The following is a 21,295-nucleotide window of genomic DNA, read 5'->3' as shown; positions in this document are numbered from 1 at the left end:
GCGATTGGCCTGGGTACGTGGATTACAGGGGTGCGTGAGAAATTCTACACGCGATTGGCCTGGGTACGTGTATTACAGGGGTGCGCGAGAAAATCTACACGCGATTGGCCTGGGTACGTGGATTTCAGGGGTGCGCGAGAAAATCTACACGCGATTGGCCTGGGTACGTGTATTACAGGGGTGCGCGAGAAAATCTACACGCGATTGGCCTGGGTACGTGGATTTCAGGGGTGCGCGAGAAATTCTACACGCGATTGGCCTGGGTACGTGTATTACAGGGGTGCGCGAGAAAATCTACACGCGATTGGCCTGGGTACGTGGATTTCAGGGGTGCGCGAGAAAATCTACACGCGATTGGCCTGGGTACGTGTGTTCCGGGGTGCCGTGAACTTTCACACGCGATTGGTTGAAATCCACGTGTGTTCTGTCATCACGTGCAATGAGGGATACACCCTCGCACGACACGTCACAGACGCGCTCACGCGCTGAGGGCCTTTGGTCCAATGAAAATGCATATGCGTGCAGACGCGCTTACGCGCTAAGGGCCTTTCCTCGAATTACACGCTGACGTGCAGATTTTTCACGTGCCAAATCACTCCGTATCAAGCTGGCCACGCGAATACACACGGAAGACCACGCTCCTGCCCAGAAGGCCAAATCATTGCCCCCCAGTCCCCCGAGCAGCCTCCCACGTGCCATCTGCTGCTGCCTGCCTGCCTGCTGCCACCGTGCCCTGCCATTTGGTGCCTGCACATCAGCCATCTGCAGGGGTCCAGTTGCTGTGTCCACCCCTGCTGGAACAGTAGACTCCCGACTGGGATACCATCGCTCCACAGCCCAGCCCCAGGACCCAGTTGCCCACCCACGCCTGCCTCGGGGGTCGCCATGTCGGGGCAAGCACCATCTGAGACCAGTGGCGACCCCCAGCCAGAGAGGCAGAGGGCCACCAGCTTCAGTGAGAAGGAAGTTGGTGTCCTGGAGGAGCATGTCCTGGGGCATTATGATGCCCTCTTCGGAAGACCACGCGCCAACAAGGAAGGACGGGAGAGGATCTGGGACGATGTAGTGGTTGCCATCAACGCGGAGGGGGTGGCAACCCGCGACATCAAGCACATCAAGAAACGCTGGGAGGACTTGAGGTCCAGGACCCTCAATAAGGCCCGGCGCCTCGCGGAGGGGGGCCGGGCACGCCTGAGTGACATCCAGATGAGGGTCCTGGAACGCGTAGACCCAGCGCTCCACGCCCAGATCCTTCGGAGGCAGACCCATCTGGAGTTGGCCGGTAAGTGGCCAAGCATTACTGTGTGAGACAGGGCATGTTGCAGTGTGCTGGTTGTCTGATACCTGCCTGTATGTGTGACATAGGCCATGTACGTATGTGTGTGTGCAGGGACATCATGGTCAGGCATGTGAGTACAGTGATGTGTGAACCACATGGTTGGTGCATGTGTTCTATTGCAACATGGGGGGCTCTGTGCGGAATGGACACATGGAAGCATGGCAGTCTCTGTTCCTGGACATGGGTGGGGGTGAGGGATGGGTGCTGGTCCCATGTACACGTATGGTGTCCATGTGTGTGTGTCTGACCTGCGTGTCTGTGACTTGTAACTGCCATGGATGCATGACACATGTCTGTGACAATGTTCAGATTCACTGATGCAGCCTAGTCATCCTTGTATCCACTGCGTCTGTGGTGTACGAGGCCAGATGGATGGAACTACGGTGAGGTGTGTGCATGTGATGGCAAGACCCATGATGCATGTGAGTTTAAAACCAACATTGCATGAATCATGAGTCCCTTGGTCATGTATGCCAATGTCCATGGCATGCACCATGCCTGTTACTGTATGTGTTTTGCCTGCACTGACCCATGTGTTGTGGAGGGACATGATGGAAGTGATGTATGACAGTGCCACTCATCTGCTGTTGCTTCCTGTCTAGGGGACCATTGTACAGTACCCTGATGCTTGTGTTCTATGTCTCCCTCTACACAGTGGCAAGTGAAGAAGAGGGCGGAGAAGGCGCTGTGGAGCAGAGCGGCGGGGATGCCGCCACGGCTGCAGCGGAAGGGGTGGGTGAGCCCCCACAGGGGCTTGCACCGGCGGAAGACGGCGTGGAGACATCCAGGTTGGTGGTTTCCACAGAGGGGGAGGAGGCCGCTACTGAGCCACACATGGGGCCTGGTGGGGGCATCCCCGCTGGTGCAAGTGGTGCAGTCCAGGGCCAGGGGCAGGAGGCAGCACAGGTCGCCGGGGAGGTGCCTGTGCATGTCACTGTCCCTGACACTGTGACTGCACCACCATGCACCAGCAGGGATGCCCCATCCCAGGCCGGTCCTCAGGTAGGGGAGATGTCCATGTCATCTGACACTCCTCTACCTGCGGACGGGGGGACCCCTGGACGTGTGGAGAGGGTCCTGATTGGTGTCGCGTTGCGCACGGCTGGCATTCGTGATGAGGTGCATGCTTCCCGGGAGGAGCATGCACATCATCACGAAGAGCACCGTGCGTACGTGAACCATTTGGGAGCCGCCATGGTCGGGGGTTTCCTACATGTGTGTGGCCTTCTGGCGACACTCTCCTCCTCTGTGGAGGCTATGCGCCAGTCGTGCTCCATGCCGTCTTCCGGCCCAGATGCCACCAGGGCCCCCTGTGGACCTGCCCCGACCAACGCAGCCAGCTCGGTGGGGACCCCAACCCTGCCACAGTCGGGAGTCGAAGGTCCAGCAGGGGTGGACACACCAGCAACTGTCCCCCTGCAGATGGTGGATGTGCCGGCATCATCTGGCAGGGCACGTGCACGACGGCATCGGTGGATTCCATCAGCCTGGATGCCGTCGTGCTGGCAGAGGCAGTGGCATCGGAGGCAGCAGCAGGCTCGACGTGGGAGGCATCATGGCTCGGGGCCATCAAGATCAGAGGGGCAGGCATCGGCCGGAGGGCAGGAGAACCCTGGGATGGCAGTGTCTTCCGTGTGGGAGCAGTTGGTCCAGCGGATAGGTGCGGAGCGGCAGCGGGCGGAAGAGGAGCGGCTCACCATGGTCAGGGCGGAGTTCTCCATGCATCGGGCGTTGAGGCGGGCTGAGTGCCTCGAGGAAGCTCGCAGGGAGTTTGAGGTGGACACGGGGTTGTCCCTGCAAGACCTCGGGGCCAGGACAGAGTCCCGCCTCCGGGACATCGACATGGAGTTCGATGATGCCCTGGCCGGCAACATCACAGAGTGAGCCGCAGGACTTGCCCGCTGCCATTGTATATAGTTCTTTAGTTAGTTAGTGTTAGGTTTCCTTTATTTTTTAAGTTTTTTTTGGACCGCTCGGACAATGGCCACTTTTCTGTATATATATTTTTTATTAGTTAGTAGTAGTAGGTTTCATTTATGGTGTTGGGCTCATGGACCCTGGGATATTCTTGTACATAGTTTGATGTTTGGAAAACATTTGTTGGATTTATATTTGTGTTCACCATGAGGCAATGGTTTTTCCTTATTTTTTCCCCCCATTATTTTGCTTTGGACTACATTAGTTTTCGGATTCCTTTGTTTTTTGATTTTTTCTATTAGTTCTCGGACATGGACCATTTGTTTTGTCATCCCCATTGTTGTGTGTTTTATTTCTTTACTTCATTTTCATCTTTAATACATATATTTATTACTTACATTTGTGGTATTTTCTCATTGGTTTCATGCATGTCATGATATGGGTTTTGACATTCACTTGCACCCATTGTGTATGTGTGTGTGACGGACATGTGTTCATTTACATACTTGCCATTGGGGTTGTATCATGTAATTGCATCTACTATGTGGGTGGATGCAATCCTTGGCTGGGTGTTTGTGCTGGGTATGCTGCCCATTACTGCCATGATTGCGTTTCGTCAGGACCTGGGGGCAGGGGGACATGAGTGGGGGCCTGCAGGGGGGTGGGTGCAAGGGGACATGGGTGGGGGCCTGCTGGCAGGTGCCCCACAGTGCTGGGGGGTGGGGGTGCAGGGGGACATGGTTGGGGGCCTGCTGGCAGGTGCCCCACAGTGCTGGGGGGTGGGGGTGGTGGGAGACATGGGTGGGGGCCTTGTGGAGGCTGCCCCTGGTGACTGGAGGGGTGGGGGTGGTGGGAGACATGGGTGGGGGCCTGGTGGAGGCTGCCCCTGGTGACTGGAGGGGTGGGGGTGCAAGGGGACATGAGTGGGACATGGTTGGGGGCCTGCTGGCAGGTGCCCCACAGTGCTGGGGGGTGGGGGTGCAAGGGGACATGAGTGGGGGCCTGCTGGGGGGTGGGGATGGTGGTAGACATGGTTGGGGGCCTGGTGGAGGCTGCCCCTGGTGACTGGAGGGGTGGGGGTGGTGGGAGACATGGTTGGGGGTCTGGTGGAGGCTGCCCCTGGTGACTGGGTGGTGGGGGTGGTGGGAGACATGGGTGGGGGCCTTGTGGAGGCTGCCCCTGGTGACTGGAGGGGTGGGGGTGGTGGGAGACATGGGTGGGGGCCTTGTGGAGGCTGCCCCTGGTGACTGGGTGGTGGGGGTGGTGGGAGACATGGGTGGGGGCCTGGTGGTGGCTGCCCCTGGTGACTGGGGGGTAGGGGTGCAAGGGGACATGAGTGGGACATGGTTGGGGGCCTGCTGGCAGGTGCCCCACGGTGCTGGGGGGTGGGGGTGCAAGGGGACATGTGGCTTGGCTGGGGGGCATGCCCATGGTGGATGGGCTGCCTGCGGGACATGACCAGGGGTGCAGGGTAGTCCCCTGTGGTGTGGGCTGCCTGCAGAGGTCGTGGAGGGGGTAGAGGGGAGACCTGGGAGGACCCACACTGGCAATTCACCTCTTCAACTTCCCGCACACCCACGTAATACACTGCCCCACTCGCACAGGCCCAATCGCGTGTAGGATTTCTCGCGCACCCCTGTAATACACGTACCCAGGCCAATCGCGTGTAGATTTTCTCGCGCACCCCTGAAATCCACGTACCCAGGCCAATCGCGTGTAGCATTTCTCGCGCACCCCTGTAATACACGTACCCAGGCCAATCGCGTGTAGATTTTCTCGCGCACCCCTGTAATACACGTACCCAGGCCAATCGCGTGTAGCATTTCTCGCGCACCCCTGAAATCCACGTACCCAGGCCAATCACGTGTAGATTTTCTCGCGCACCCCTGTAATACACGTACCCAGGCCAATCGCGTGTAGCATTTCTCGCGCACCCCTGAAATCCATGTACCCAGGCCAATCGCGTGTAGATTTTCTCGCGCACCCCTGTAATACACGTACCCAGGCCAATCGCGTGTAGAATTTCTCGCGCACCCCTGAAATCCACGTACCCCGCTCAATCGCGTATTTAACTTCCCGCACGCCACTTTTTTGATGCGCTGGGACTCTACCGCCTGCCTTCGTGTGGCGGCCGTGTTTCAGCTTGTGCGTGTCTTTGGCTGTGCGTGGCTTTGCCCTATTCGATTCCATGAATACGTGTGGTTCGAGTGCGTGTGGGCGTTCCGTCTGCTTCCCTGCAGTACATCCCCAGTTACGCCCTTATTTTCGCGTGTTGTTCCCCATTCCGCGCGTTACGCCCCATGTCCCGCCCACTTTCTGGTGTGTGCGCTGAGGTTGTGCGCTTTCACTGTGCGCGTCGCGCACGCCTTTCGCGATGTTGCAGTGACTTGTGCGCCATGCACGGGTTTGGCGCACATCCCGCGGTGAACACGCGCAGGGACTTCCATGAATCGCACGCGTGCGCCTGTTTTTTTCCGCTTGCGCATGCTTGCGCATGCTTGCGCGAAGATTTTCGGCACACGTTTGTTCCATGAATCGGCCCCTTAGTGCGTACGCTTTCATCCCCCTGGGATCAGGAATCGAGGTATCTATTCTCTTTATAATCCTCCCAAAAATCCTGTTACTTTTTACGTTTATTATGTACAACACAATTCCCCTGCCCCATTTTTACCATGCTCATTGTCCTACTTACATCCATGACTCGATTCGAGTCCTCAGGCATCGACTCTCCCCTCAACCGAACAGTTCGCCTTCCGACCACGGGGCCCCTACGGGCCCACACAGGAATTTCATCAAAGAGGGACCTGCCGACCAAAAAGTCTTCACACGTGACTCTATATACCGCTCTACACAGGAAGCTCTGCAGTCTTCTGGTTAATGGCGGGAGCAGCCGAATGTCGGCCTGGATCTGGCCTAGTTCGACTAGACCGTAACAATCCACACCACTACCAAATTGTGCTGTCGCACCTTGAAGCGTGTTTTGTGCAAGATGGAATTATAATAATGGTCACAACTCCATAACTGGACAGACTCAAGGAATGTGTCAAAGTACTACTTTATTTTCAGTTTAATAAAGCAGGGAGACCTGACAGACATCGGACTGATGCATGTACATTCACGACAAAGTTCGATTGTATTGAGGTCTAAAACCTCAATATGCGTCATCTATGACGTTATTCTACGTGGCAAAATACAAAACCCATGAAAGGTAGGGATTGGTGGAAGGAGCATATAGATTTATAGAGCATACAAAGTGCTAGTGCTTCACTGGCTATCCCTTGTCTGTAGGGCACACCTCGATATTCTTCCACACTTTCAGTGCAAGGGTACATTCTGTATGGTTGTGTGAGTGCATAACGTCTCTTGTACAATCAATGGGGTATAGTAATGATGCAGGGGTCCCATCTATAGCTTTTTTCTGACTGTTCCAATATGATGGTGGCGAGGGGGCGGGGACTGGCAGGATAGCATCTACCTGCTCCTCTACACTGTTACAAATGAACATGTTGTTGAAGCATGGGCAAGGTCTCAAGGGACACACTTGAGCCACAAAAAAAGTAAATATGCATCTAGCAGGGGGACAGGGGGTGTTACGCTTCCAAACGGTATTGCAATTGACTGTGCAATTGTCAGGCTTTCTCAAATCTGATGTTGTCCCCGGAAGCTGCTGAACCCCCGCTGTCCCCTTTGGATGCAAACCTCTTAACTGGTATCAAACAGTTCAGTTGAGAGCACCCCAAGGGAAAGGGGGAAAATGGGACAAAATAATAAACTTCAGGTTTTGCTCAGCTTCTTTATCTGTCAACCTGTTGGTGAAAATAACAACAAATTCACTTTAGTCACTAACCTTTGAATTCCTTGGCTCTGACTTCTCTTTATAAATTTAAGTAAATAAGCATGCCACCATACCTGATTATCCTCTGTGAATAACGTAGAGGACGTGTGTGAATTCTACTGAAGAAAACATAAAAATAGAGTCTCAGATGCTCTTACTAATTTCTTCAATTCGGTTTTGAAAAACTGCTAATCTCTCTCATATTAATGAGTTTGTCTTCAAGCAGTTCAACTGTCTTTTACAAAAACAACCCGCTGGAAATATTATACATGTAGTTTGTATTGGTGTCTAGCTTCAACACAAATTCCAAGAATGACACTCTAGCTATTCAATTTCAAATTGTTTGTTTCCTGAATGTATAAAAGTGTTCATTAATTGGATCTTTTGCTTGCAAAGAAGATCGCTCATAAAAGAAGCGTTCCTTTAACCAGAATATGCGCATGCGTGAAGATATTGTTTACTCCTTCTAAAATGGAAGCGCACATGAACAAGGAATTGAGTTCAAAAATGAAACTGGCATGGGCGCATGCGTAAAGGAATAGTATTCCACTCTTCTTAATATGAATTGTTCAAACATGAAAGAAGAAATTCCTCAGTTCCGGACACTAATCCTTGAAGAGGCAGCCCAGTGATGATCACGCGCCAGGTTAGAATGTTAGTAAATTAAACATAACGCCTCGGAGTCGCGTGGCTACCACACTGTCACTTGCGCAGACAGTGTAAGATTTCTCACGCTAGTCCGACGCTAAGAAAAGCACTGTTACCGTCAAAAGGTACAATACTCAATAAACTTTTATACGGCCGAAAAAACACACAACGCTAAAATGATAAACAGACCTCCACACTCCAACTTGCCAGGTGCAAAAAATGTGACGCAGTTCAATAAATTTAAATACAGTTCTAGAAGTTCAAAAATAAATTCTTGAAAGAACGAAATGAACTACTATTTAAACAAAAACTAAGAAAAACAGGAACAAGTTAATTAATGGTTTTGATATTTAACTCCTGCTTGAAAATCATAAAATTCCATAAAAGATAATGAATTCACTTAGCTTGCTTCTTTCTTTCACCGGAACGTTTTTCTAAGTTTCTTCTTAATTCTCCAACACTTTCCTGGTCCAAATAACTAATTTTAGGCACAAGGGCCTAACTAAAGTTTTCTAAATCTTAAGAGCTTCAAACATAAGACCTTCCAGCTGGGCTTCTGACAATGAAAGGCGGTTTAGAATGTTCCAACAATGCCTTTCTTTTACTTCTGACCAATCACTGATCCTTTTGGAATTCTCCATTTTGACTTGGGAAGCTCTCCACACTCTGCACAGAAAGTTAAGGCCCAAACCATACTTTATGTTAATCATATCCTCATTCCACCACATTCATCCAAATCCCACGAAACCTGACAGCAATGCACCTGGTCTTCAGGCTATACCAGCAACAGTTGACTGCTATAGGAGGCTGGCAGACATGCGTGTTCAACAGAGTGATTACACAGCCCGAGCTGTGGTAATCATCGACGATGATGGCGCGTGATAGCATGTAACACTTTGATAAAACACTGTCTACACTGTTAACTAATGGGCAAAGTGTAACAGTTATTAGTTATGAAATAGAAAATAATATAGGTAACTGTAAGAGCATTGGGAAGCAAGACAGGGCCTACTACAAGCTTCCACTAGGTTGTCCCACTTATAGATTCGGGCAGGGTCAGGCACTCTACCCCAACTGTGCACACCCGACTCCAATGGACTCTTTACACCAGTATAAAAGGTGTGGTTTTGACAGTAGCAATGAGAGCTGAGGATGCCAACTGGACCAGAGGAGCCAAGGAGCGGGAAGAGGCAGGAAACAAAGCCTGGAGAGTGCGGAGGGGAGTGGCGTGCCGGGCCGTTCGACCAGTGTGTTTGAGGAGCTGCAGCATGGCTGAGGAGCGGTGTATCCCGGGAGCCCGAGGGAGGCAGACTGCAACCTGCTAGCCGAGTCCAGAAGGATGCTTGTTCCTTTGGTACGTGTGCTGGTCCCAAGAGTGTCTTAGGGGCAGGTGGTGAGACCCTGACCTGGACCCAGTATAACCCAAGGAGACTGCTTCCCAGTGCTGTGCTACCCTGTGAGTGAGTTTCGTGACAGTGAGAAGAGTTTTTGCTTAGCAATCTGGTGAAATCCTGAGGGGCCAGGTGGGTCTCCTGCAGGAATGCTATAGAACTATTCAAGTCCACATGTCTCTGCAGGATGGATTTAGGCTTGGACAGGGAGTTTAAGCCTTTCACGTTGAGTATTATAAATCTGTTGTGGTTCTGCGTTCTCTGTTAAGGTGAGGGGAGCTAGGTGGGTGTCAGCCGCAATCTGGCTGTCTCTTCGTGCTCCTGGTGCAACCAGATTTTCTGAACTAATAACCAAAACTGAACCACTGCCAACTGTGCACTAACGAAATTGCGCCAAATGCCCAAATGACTAGCAAGTGGCATCGCTCAGCTGGTCTGGCTAAGTCCATGCAGGGCCTGGGCCGACCTGATGCTGCAATAGTTTAGGAGTCCGTAGCTTTCAGTCATCTTGCATGGAGTGCTTACCCGGGTAGGAGTCGTGTCCGGGGTCATTTGCGCTTAGAGAGAGCTCCAAATGTACGTATCTTCTTTGCTGTTGACCACAGGGTATATTGAGGCTTTGGATCATCTCCCCTCAGGGGCATGGACTACCGTGCGTGGCAAAGTCTTTTTTTCCTCCACAGGGCGGGTTTCTTCCCATAGATCTTCTGCATCCTCGAGGGAGCCAATTGTCCTCGTAGTGTCCAGTAGGGTGAACTGAAGTGCTGCCGTGAAGATCCACCTGTAGCAGACTTTCTTGTCTTGGAGGTTGTTGGTCAGCAGTCTAAGGGATCACATTTTCTGTTTGGTCGCCATCGCTAGGTCCTGGTAGATCTGTATCTTGCACTTTACATACACCTCTGTGTCATTCGCGGCTGTAGCCTGGTGTTCGAGCTGCTCTCTGTGTTCCTAGGGCTGAGGCGTTATTCTCTGGGTCCCGCGACTGCCGACCAGACTTGCTTCGGTCTCTGATGCGGTCCCAGTGAGGCACACCAGTTACTGTAGCCTTTCTCCTTCTGCCTTGAACCGGTCGGCTCCACGGACTTCTACAAAGCCAAATAATGTGCCACCCCTAGTTCCCACCTAACGTTCTGCCTAACTCTAATTTGTCTCTCTGTGCCCTGATGCCTGCGGGCTACAGACGCATTACAAACAAACAAACAAATAAAATAAAAATACACAGCAGCTCACCAGTCCCTCTCTCGCCCTCGAGCCAATGCGGGCACCCAAATAGCCTCTCCTCTGCTCATTCAGGTTCTGCCTTTTAAATCTCCCAGAACCGTTCAAGCGCTCGTAACTGCTACAGCGCATTCTGCAGTTCTTGGCATTGTGCATCTGCATTACTCCTATCAGCCTGCTTGTCTCAGTATTTTCATATATATGGAAAAGTTGTACTTTCCTAGCCTTTCTTTCTACATGATACTGAAAGAGGTCTTTAGTAGGTTTTTGTGGATAATGGAAGGGAGCTTTTAAAATTTGCGATAAAAGCTTGGGATACAGAGGCCACAACCCTAAAAGGGAAAGTGGGTATGTGCCTTCACCTCACAATGCCATGTTATTCTCCTGAGGGTCACCTCCCCCCATGTGGTCCTCCCTTATATAAACACCCCCAGGGTCAGGATCAGGTAGCGGCTCGTTTCCCCTGACCACATGGGGGAAGGCCCCGCCTTAGGGAAAGAAGTGAGGACAGTGCCAGATTCATCACACTTCTTAAATAAACTGTGCTCGGGATCTCAACACAAAAATGGGATGTATCTTGCAGATGCCTATCTAAATATGTCCTTGTCTCCATTTTGAGACAGCCTATTCAGCAACAAAAGGATTGAAGGGATGTGCAAATCAAAAGACCAAACTCCAATCTTGTCCTGTTGATCCCTAATTGAAGAACACAGAGTGCAACCGATTTCCCAAAGAAAATACGTAATTCTATTCTTTATGAGTCCATCCCTAGTGCAAGAAATAACACAAGCCATAAGTATACTTCTGCGAAAGGCCTTAATCTGTTATTTACAATCTGGTTGCAACACTCTTTGACTTCTCTGTTTTCAAGAGCTCCTGTACTCTTATCCCAGGAGTTTGGGCTTATCTGCCTATCTGCTAAACCCCACCCACTGTCAACGCACAGGCTCGCTGTGTAATGACCATGGTGCCGAAGCAAGTTCACTTTCCTAGTTCGTGTTTCGGGGGGTTTGTTCCTGTGTATCATTTCGGTAAGCTTCAGGCAAGGTCCTCTTTCTCTGTCCCCTCTCTAACCCTGGTGGTCTAGGGGATCTTTAATTAATGGTGCTGGCTTGCCGGTGGACTCAGCCATGCTCACAATGCAGATTTGTGTGCTGCTCTGGTGCACGCTGCAGCAATAGTGCCTTTCGCTCGAGTAGATGCATTGCTGCGCTCGGGTCTCTGTGGGGCTGTGGCGACTCTTCTAAGCTTCTCTTCACTATTCAAAGAGTGGGGTGCGGATGTTGGCGCTTTCGCTTGACCTTATCTGTTGGTCTTTGAGATCATTCTGAGGCTCTCTGAAAATAAAGAAAAATACTAGCAAGTATCAGGACCAAGAGGTAACTGGAGGCAAGGATCTGCAAACACACAGTCTGGCACTGGAGAGGGGGCTGGAAAATGGGTCTCTCTTTTCTGTGTTTTCAATTAAAGCTAGAGCTGGCTCTGGATTGTCCGCCTCACCTCCAACCACCAGTAAAGGAAACCGAAGAGTGCCACGTTTTTGAAGATGGTGAAAATACTGCCTCTACCCCCTCATCAGTATCTTCCCATCAATGATCAGAACCGGGAAAGAACAAATGGAATAGAGAAGGTCTCCTACGAACTGAGTTTAGGGCTCACATTCAGCAAGTCATGATGGTTTCGCTATCAACATCTTTATTGCCTTTCACAAAGCTCTATGAAGCATTATCTACCAACCTATATGATCAATATGCCCTGATTACAGGGATATCTAATAAGCTAATGGGGCTGGAATCTCTAGTTAATAAGGTGGACATATGGCTGGATCAAGAAGTGGAAGCTTCTGCTGAGTGGCAAAACCGCTTATGTGACCTCGCGCAGAGAGAAACTTTGGATAAAACCCTGATGATGGAGGCTTTGTTAGCAGACTGTAAGTGGATGAGGTCTTAGTTTAAACAGCCACAAATGATGGAGAGAGAGTCTCTACAGGATGCAGGGGTGGTTAATGACAAAACAACAACCATAAAACCTATTTCATCCATTCCAGATAAGCAGGACTCACCAAATTCGGTCATAGAGGAGAATATCTTCTCAATGTTTAAGCCGCTCAAACCTCCCGATGCGATCAAAGCTCCTAGCAATGACCCTAAGAAAAGTATACAGGTGAAGAAAAAAAATCTAAAAACATGCCACTTATGGCCAAGAGGAAATATAATGGACCTAGAGCCTTTTTGAGAAATCTATGCTCACCCCCGCCTATAGATAATAGGCCGGCTACCAAGCGAGCAAGGAAAGAACTAATTCTCCTGGTAGCGTAATCTGTTAAATAACTGGAAAATGCACTGAAGAATGTGGAAGAGGTGGAAATAGTTGACCTCTCAGAGACAGGCCTAAGTGACTGCATTGAGGAAATGGAGAGAGTACAAGAAGAAGACGCTTGGAAAGATATGAGTAGCTCTGAATGGGCCAAAATTGAGAGCCAAATGGACCTGGCAACAAAGCCTCAAAATAGGGCAGAACAAAGGCATAGAGCCAAGAAAACCCAATCGCCAATTAAAAAGAACCCCACATGGGGTGGAACTAGAAGAAAAGAGAAATGGAAGTCAGCTAATAGGTAACCCTAAAATACCCGTGGGGGAGGAAGTGAGGAGATTGAAAGAGATGGTGGAGGTGAGGGAACAACCAGGGAGGCGGGTCAAAAGTAGTCAAAGACCCAGCACTAAATCGAGCCCACAGGCTATTCCCAAGATATACTTAGAAAGAATTGTCGCAGGCCCGAGTGAGCCGGTACTAAACAGGAGGAACATTCTAAGATTGCTTCATTGCATCCTCCCCACCCGCAAGATATCTCAGGGGACATTCAAATCGTTGAATTTGTGCTTGAAAAGGATCGTCGATTGGGTTGTATTGCACTGGATTTCACAAGCGAAGAAGGATAAATGTCTACCTTTGGGCTACAAAGTAAGCGACTATCAGGCGAGGATTCGAGAAAATTGGAGAGAGGCAATGAAAACTGCTGTAACTTTACCTGCCACAACGCAAGGAGATAAAGGAGCCAAGAAGACCCTGATTAGGCCAGATGCTAAACCCTCCTCATTCACAAAAAAAGATCTAACTTCCACTGATGTTTACGGTGGTGAATCAGAAGAAAAACTCAGCTGTGGAGGGGGAGAGGTAAGAAGCCTCTATAGTGGAGGATAGATCATGGAACTGGCTAGCAGGGGCGCTTGGAACTGCAAAGGGGGAATAGATTCAAGGTTCTGTTGAACCACAGCCCCTCAGAATTGCTTCTTTGAACACTATGGGCTTTCGGGCTCTGTTTATGGAAAGCTCCCATTGTCTAGAGAAATTTGATGTACTCTGCTTCCAAGAGACATGGTTAAGAGTGATGCAGATTTGTGATGAATATGTTGCCTTCTTGAACCCTGCCCCAAAAGGCCTAACTGGTCGTCCCTTCTCAGGGCTAGTAGCCCTCATTAAAATAGAATCGGAATGTTATGAGTGCAGAATGTCCAAACCCCTATGTTCAGATTTTGTCTCTGCCAAAGCTGGGGGAAGACCAACAAATCCTGTTACTGGTAATTAACATTTACTGGAGAGTAAATATGGCGAAAGAAACTAAGCTAATATAGTCAATAATGAGGGCTGTGGATGTAGCAATGCGGGAATGGGATGATGCTAGAATTGTTATATGTGGAGATCTAAGTACGTGACTATTCGACAAAACTGGTTATCTGCTGAAAGAGGGTAAATGGAGTGAAAGAGCATGTAAGTGGATGCATTGCATGAGATCAAGAGATATGCATATGCTCTATGCCCAAACTATGGGTAACATTCCAGTGAGTTGTACATGGAAATGTGGGGGACTGAAATCATGTATTGACTATTGCTTTGTGCCAGCGAATCGAAGGGAAAAGATAGAGAGATTTGAGATAATGCAACAGGATTCTAGTGACCATGACCTGTTGACAATCTCTATATCTGAGCGGGAAGATTTTTTGGAGAAAATGGGAGAGGTTGAATTGGAATGGGGAAAATAAAGTCGCTTAAGGTTAAGACCGATTGAGGTGACACAATTAGCTGGTCGATACAGAGCTTTGGTTCACGTGGATCCTATTGAAGTAGAGTATCTGGGAATATTGAAGGATTATGTGCAGAAAAGGGGTAACAAAGGCAAAGGGGAATGGGTTCAAAAGCATGTGTACGATCAGGAATTGGTAAAGATGAGATGCTGATGAGAATGTCATTAAAAAGATTTGGAGAGACGGAGAGGATTGTAAGAGCGAAAGAATCCGTAAAGCCAGACAAAAATACCAAAACTGGGGAAATGCCTCGAAAATAATGAGAGCACAGAATGATGCTAAGCATATGCTCAAAGTAGTCTGTGTAAAAAAACTCCTGGAATCTCTGGGAGTTCATTAATAATGGAGGAACCTTCCGACCGCCTAACTGTATTAGCATGGTGCCAGAAAAAGCTTGGGTATCCCATTATACCTCTCTATTTGCAAATCATGGTTTGGGGGTTGAGCAACAGAGGAGGATGTGGCTCCCCTCATTGGAATTTTGCATTTGATGAGACTGATGCCTTGATGATGATAGGAAATCTAAGTTCAGCTCGGGCGGCGGGGTTGGACGGTCTCTCCAATCAAGAACTCAAAAGAAATAAAGAAAAATGGGGAAAGCTTTTGGTGTTTATATTTGCTCAGACCATGCAGAACAGGGAGATTCCATCAACCTGGAGGGAGGCAAACATTGTGCCCATTTTTAAGAAAGGGGATAGGGCGGTGTGATGGGGGATTAGGCACCCCTCCACCTCAGTCTGGGGGGGCAATTGTGATGCTGGAAATGCATTGGAGGGACAGGGCCTCCCTGTCCTTGTCTTGTAGTCCTTTTTCATTTGTGTTCTGTATTATTTTCTGCCCAGGAGTCCATGTGGGACTCCTGGCAGTGCAGCTCTTCCTGTTTTTGGTTTGGTGTACAGACCCATGGGATTCCCTTATGGCACCCATGGGTGGGGGTACAACCCTGTGCCCCTAGTGTATGTTTTTGGGCACCTGTGGGTGGCCCACAGAGCAGGGTATGGGCTGATGGCAGCTCCATGCTGAATTTGACAGGTGCTTTGGGTGTCCTCCATTTTGGGATACCTAGGCCCTGCCATTGGAATCAGTTGATTCCTGATAGGAAACAAGATGGCCCCTGTGGCCTCTTGCTTTCTATTGCCTGTTACCTTGTTTTCCCAAAGTCCTGGGAAGCCCTGACTCTGTCCCTTCCCCCTGACTGGCTGTTGGGTGGAAGTGCCATATATGGTGTTGTGAAGGCCCGGCCAGACTAGCTGGAGCCTTCCCAGTGACTGTATGTTGGGGGTACCTCCTGTGGGTGGGACCTGGGTGAATGGAGTGTGTGACCAATATGCACTTCTTGTTGTTTCTCTGGTTTCTTGTATGAGAGACAAAGACTGAGACAGCCCTGCCCGAAACTGGCCTGAATGCAGTGTGTAGTGTTGAATGGCTGGGTACTTGTCCCAATCCACATTCTTTGTTGTGAGTGTCTGAGAGGGAGGAGAATGGCCTGAATGCACTGTGTGCCTGATTGGCTGACTGACTGCATGAATGCCCTTCTGTATGATTGGCTGCTGAGTGTGACCCAGCAGTGTGGATGAGAGACAGAATAGTATATCTGGGGACCTCTCACCACTGGAAATTGTTCAGAAGCATTCAGAAGCTGTGTCTACACTTTAAGAGTAACTGGAACTGCTGATCCTCGACGCCCAGCTGGAAGAAGAAGACTTGCTGTTGCATTTGCTTCGACCGATCTGAAAGCTGCCGAATCCATTGAAGACTGATCTGAGAGAGGATCTGTTAAGGCACCCTCTTCCCGTGCTCCGAGGGACCATCGAGCAACGTTAAATCTTCGCCAAAGCTCCCCGGACGCCAGACCCTCGAAAGGCTGCCGACCGGAGACGGGGACCGCTGAGGAGATCGAAGTGAAGCACCCGGACTTCGCCGCCGTCGAAATCCATTGCCGTCGACCAGGGTTCGCAGGTTTTTGTAACCGCTGGAGGCCCGTTGAAGTTGTGTTGCCCAGACGCGGGGACCACTTGATGCCGTGCCGCTGATGACCGGATCCGCCCGCTCCTTTGCCTAAGAACATTCGAATCGAAGGACTCCCTTGTCCGCGCCGTCGACCACTTTATCCCGCCGGAGAAAGTCGAGGACGACCAACGCACCGAGGAGAATCCGCCGGTGGGTTTCCCGCCACCTCACGACCACAAAGACTTCGACGACTCGACACCCTTGCTGGGCCACAGTTCTTTACACTCTTTGCGGTCCAGAACTATCGTCACTGAGGTGCCCCGCACGCCTCTTCCTTGCAGGATCCCAACGCTCCGTCGTCGATGAGCACCACTCGGATCAAAGCTGCCGTCTCATCAACGCTGCTCTACCCTGTTCACCGTCGGACGTTCGACAACCCGTGACTCCTGCTTTAAAGGGAGGGCACTCAAGAACGGTTGTCGATTCCCCGACACCGAACGCCAAGTTCACCTTGCTTGACGCCTCTCGATGATCCGTGACTCCCGCTTTAAAGGGGGTCACTCAAGAAGGATCTCTTGCCGCCTCTTCGAAGAACTCTACTCCACCAGGTACATTGGGGGGGTAAAAACATTATAGGAGTGAATAAGACTATTGAACAATATATGGACTGGGCTTGTGCTATATATCTTATTTTACAGGTTGCCCAGGTGAGGGGATCTCCACACAGAACTGTGTCTAGGTAACAGGGCCAGCATTCTGCCAATTGTGTCAACCATCTTGCTTTCCCTCCTCTCTCTATTGGATGGTTTCCTCTTTATTGATCTGTGTGACATTTTTACATGATAGTTGATGCACTTTAATGAGATCTAATATTGGTGGTACCACCTTAGAATTGTAGATATTTACCATTGTTGATTTTCCTGAGCACAAAGTGAGTTATTGTAATAGTGTACATAACCTTTGAATATTGATTATATAAAGACTGTGTTTTCAGCAATACAGTGTGTGGACATTCCTTTGTGGGGGCTTGGGGACTACACTGTACTTAAGAACCAGCCTGCATCACCTCCCGAGAAGCTAGGCCTTGATTGCTCATCCATTGCTACTGTAATAGAGAATCTTGGCTGGGGTCTTCTGTGCCTCTTCTCTACCATATAGAGAGCAGAAATACAGACACCCCCTCCAATCTTTACAGGCGGGGCCTAAAAATTACCATCCGATTGTTCTACTTGACTCAGTCAGAAAGCTTTTCGCTACAGTCCTATTGAGGGACTTGAAGCACGGGCTGAGAGGAGGGGTATCCTATACCCCAGACAAACCGGGTTTGTCAAGGGGGTAGGGACCACCCTCAATCTCTTTATTATCAACATGCTTAAAGCGATGGTACTAGAATCAAAATCCTGCCTTTATCTAGCATTTATAGACCTCGAACAGGTGTTCAACAGGGTAATTAGGGAAAAACTTTGGGCTAAGCTTAGAACTTGGCAATGCCCCGCCGACCTGGTAGAGCCCATGGAGGCCCTCTATATGGATACCTCAGTTAGGATTCGACTATTAACTAAAGGTCATCTGTCAAAATAAATTCCCACATAGAAAGGGTTAAAACAGGGGTGTGCTGTGGCCCCCTTGTTATTCTGCCTCTATATTGCCGATTTGGCTGAGTCACAAAAAGATGTGACCGCCTTTCCTCCAAAAATAAACTGTACGGATGTGCCATGGATACTATTTGCGGACGATTTAGTCTTTCTAGATTTTACACCCATTGGTCTCCAGAGGAGGATTGACAGATTTACCAACTTTTTGAGCGAAAACGCCACGAAGATTAACATAGCCAAATCTAAAATATTGACCATGAAGTCAATGTATAAAAAAAAGACTAGGGGATTTACGTGGAGAGTGGGGGCAAGTCCATTGGAAGTAGTAGAATCCATGGTATACTTGGGAGTAGTTATAAATAGGAGCATGAATGAGATCCATCTAAAGTCTAGGCTAGTCTCCCTAACCAATCAGGGAATGGCCTTCCATCAGAGATTTGGGAAGGTCTCGATGGTCCTTACTATCTCTTTCTACAAACAGAAGGCAGCACAAATTCTAATATATGGAGCAGAGGCTATCTGTAAAGACTGGAGAGGGGGGGTCTGTACTTCTGCTCTCTATATGGAAGAGGAGAGGCACAGAGGACCCCAACCAAGATTCTCTATTGTGGTAGCAATGGACGAGCAATCAAGGCCTAGCTTCTCAGGAGGTGATGCAGGCTGGTTCAGAAGTACAGTGTAGTCCCCCAATCCCCACAAAGGAATGTCCACACACTATATTAGTTAAAACACAGCCCTTATATAATTAAGTACAAGGTTATGTAAACAATCACAATAACTCACTTTGTGCTCAGCAAATTTACAATGGCAAATATATACAGTTCTAAGTGGTACCACAATTATTATTAGATTACTTTAAAGTGCATCAACTGTACTCTGGTTAAATGTCACACAAATCAATTAATAAAGGTAACCAACAATAGACATAGTAGGAAAGCAGTTGGTTAGAACAATTGGCAGACTACTGGCCCCATTACCTAGACACAGTTCTGGGTGGAGATCCCCCCCACCTGGGCAACCTGTAAAGTAAAGATATATCACAAGCCAAGTCCATATACTGTTCTAGAAGTCTTATTTCCTTCTAAAATTGTTCTACAACCAGAATGTACCTGGAATAGCAGAGTTCGTCGTCGGGTCGTCGACGGATCCTTCTTGAGCGGCTCCCTTTAAGGCAGGAGCCACGATCATCGAGATTCCACAGGGAAAAGAGTTGAACGACGACGGTGAGGGGGCAGCTTCAATCCAAGCAGTGCTCGTTGACGACGGAGCGTTGGCATCCTGCAAGAAAGAGGCGTGCGGGGCACCTCAGTGACGATAGTTCAAGACCACAAATAGTTAGAACAACGTTGGCCCAGCAAGGGTATTGGGTCGTCAGCGACTATGAGGTCTTCTGGTGGCGGGAAACCCACCAGCGGATGCTCCTCGGTGCGTCGGCAGCCTCGACTTTCTCCGGCGGGACAAAGCGGTCGACGGTGCAGGCTAGAGTGTCCTTGGATCAAATGATACTTAGATAAAGGGAGCACGGCGGCTCCGGTCGGCAACGGCGGTGGTGATGGACAACAGTGTCCGTGCATTTCTCCTTGTGATTCCGCGGCGGTCCCTGTCTCTGGTCAGCAGTCTTTCGTAGGTCTGTCTACCAGCGAGCGCTGGCAAAGATTAGCAGTGCACAATGACCCTCGTAGCTCTGGAAGAGGGAGCCTAACCAGGTCCTCTCTGGGTCAGTTGTTGGAGACACAGCAGCTTTCAGATCGACGAAGTAGAGCAGCAGCAAGACTTCTCTTCCAGCAGGGTTTCAAGGTGAAGCTTCAGTTTCAACTCCAGTTTCTCTTCAGCTTCTGAACACGAATTCTAGCAGTGAGAGGTCCACAGATATACTAGTTGATCTCCCATTCATTCTGCTGGGTCACACTGAGGCAACCAATCGGTCAGAAGGGCATTCATGCAGGCAGGCAGCCAATCAGGTGCATAGTGCATTCAGGGCATTAACTTCTCTCTAGACACTGACAACAAGTTATGTGTATTGGGACAGGTACCCAGCCATTCAACACTACACACTGCATTCAGGCCAGTTTCGGGCAGGGCTGTCTCAGTCTTTGTCTCTCATACCAGAAACCAGACAACCACAACAAGAAGTGCATATTCGTCACACACTCCATTCACCCAGGTCCCACCCACAGGGTGTACCCACAACATACAGTCACTGGGAAGGCTCCAGCCAGTCTGGCCTGGACTTCACAACAACACCATATATGGAATTTCCACCCAACAGTCAGTCAGGGGGAAGGGACAGAGCCAGGGCTTCCCAGGACTTTGGGAAAGCAAGGTAACAGGCAATAGAAAGCAAGAGGCCACAGGGGCCATCTTGTTTCCTATCAGGAATCAACTGATTCCAATGCTAGGGCCTGGGTGTCCAAAATGGAGGATACTCAAAGCACCTGTCAAATTCAACACGGAGCTGCCACCAGCCCATACCCTGCTCTGTGGGCCACACAAAGGTGCCCAATAACATACACTAGGGGCACAGGGTTGGACCCCACCCATGGGTGCCCTAAGGGTATCCTATGGGTATGTACACCAAACCAAAAACAGGGAGAGCTGCACTGCCAGGAGTCTCACATGGACTCCTGGGCAGAAAACAATACAGAAAACAAATGAAAAAGGACCACAGGACAAGGACAGGGAGGCCCTGTCCCTCCAATGCATTTCCAGCATCACACTATCCTACAAATATCATGGAAAATTTGGGGAAGGCTGGTTCTGACGGAGAGTATTGCGTCTTCTAAATGCGCTGCCAATGAGCTCAATTAGACAAGAATTGAAATTGCAATCTCTCGAATCCATGGTCTTGTGGAAAATACTTGCCTTATATAGGAAATGTGTTTGTGAATCATCAGTGATCCCATTCACAATTCTGGACTTCCAGAAAGAAGAGCATGATAGGTATCTCACACAGTGGAGGATGAGGGTGGAGAGCATCCTGGAACAGAGGGGGATAGAAATAGGTGAACTGGTTGCCAATCCTACTAAAGTAAAAAAGAAACTAAAAGCTATGGATTGGATTAACACTGTAGAGCAATGGGGATTAACCAAATTGAGATAGCCTTTCAATGCGGAAAAAAAGGCTTGAATTCTCTCCCATTGTATCTACAAAAATTCCCTTCACCGATCTATCGGGATCTACTCCTTAGATGCCAGCTGAATATTTTAAGTACCCGAGAGGTACAATGGACGAGGGAAATGCCGGGGATCACAAATGCCGAATGTCGATTTTGTAAGGAGAAGGGCTCCATAGAAATGCTACTCCATTTGGTAACCGCTTG

Source organism: Ambystoma mexicanum, chromosome 9, assembly GCF_040938575.1.
Source record: "Ambystoma mexicanum isolate Mex_15411 chromosome 9, UKY_AmexF1_1, whole genome shotgun sequence".
Lineage (NCBI taxonomy): Eukaryota > Metazoa > Chordata > Amphibia > Caudata > Ambystomatidae > Ambystoma > Ambystoma mexicanum.
The sequence above is the reverse complement of the archived record's forward strand: the minus strand, read 5'-3'. Positions refer to the sequence as shown.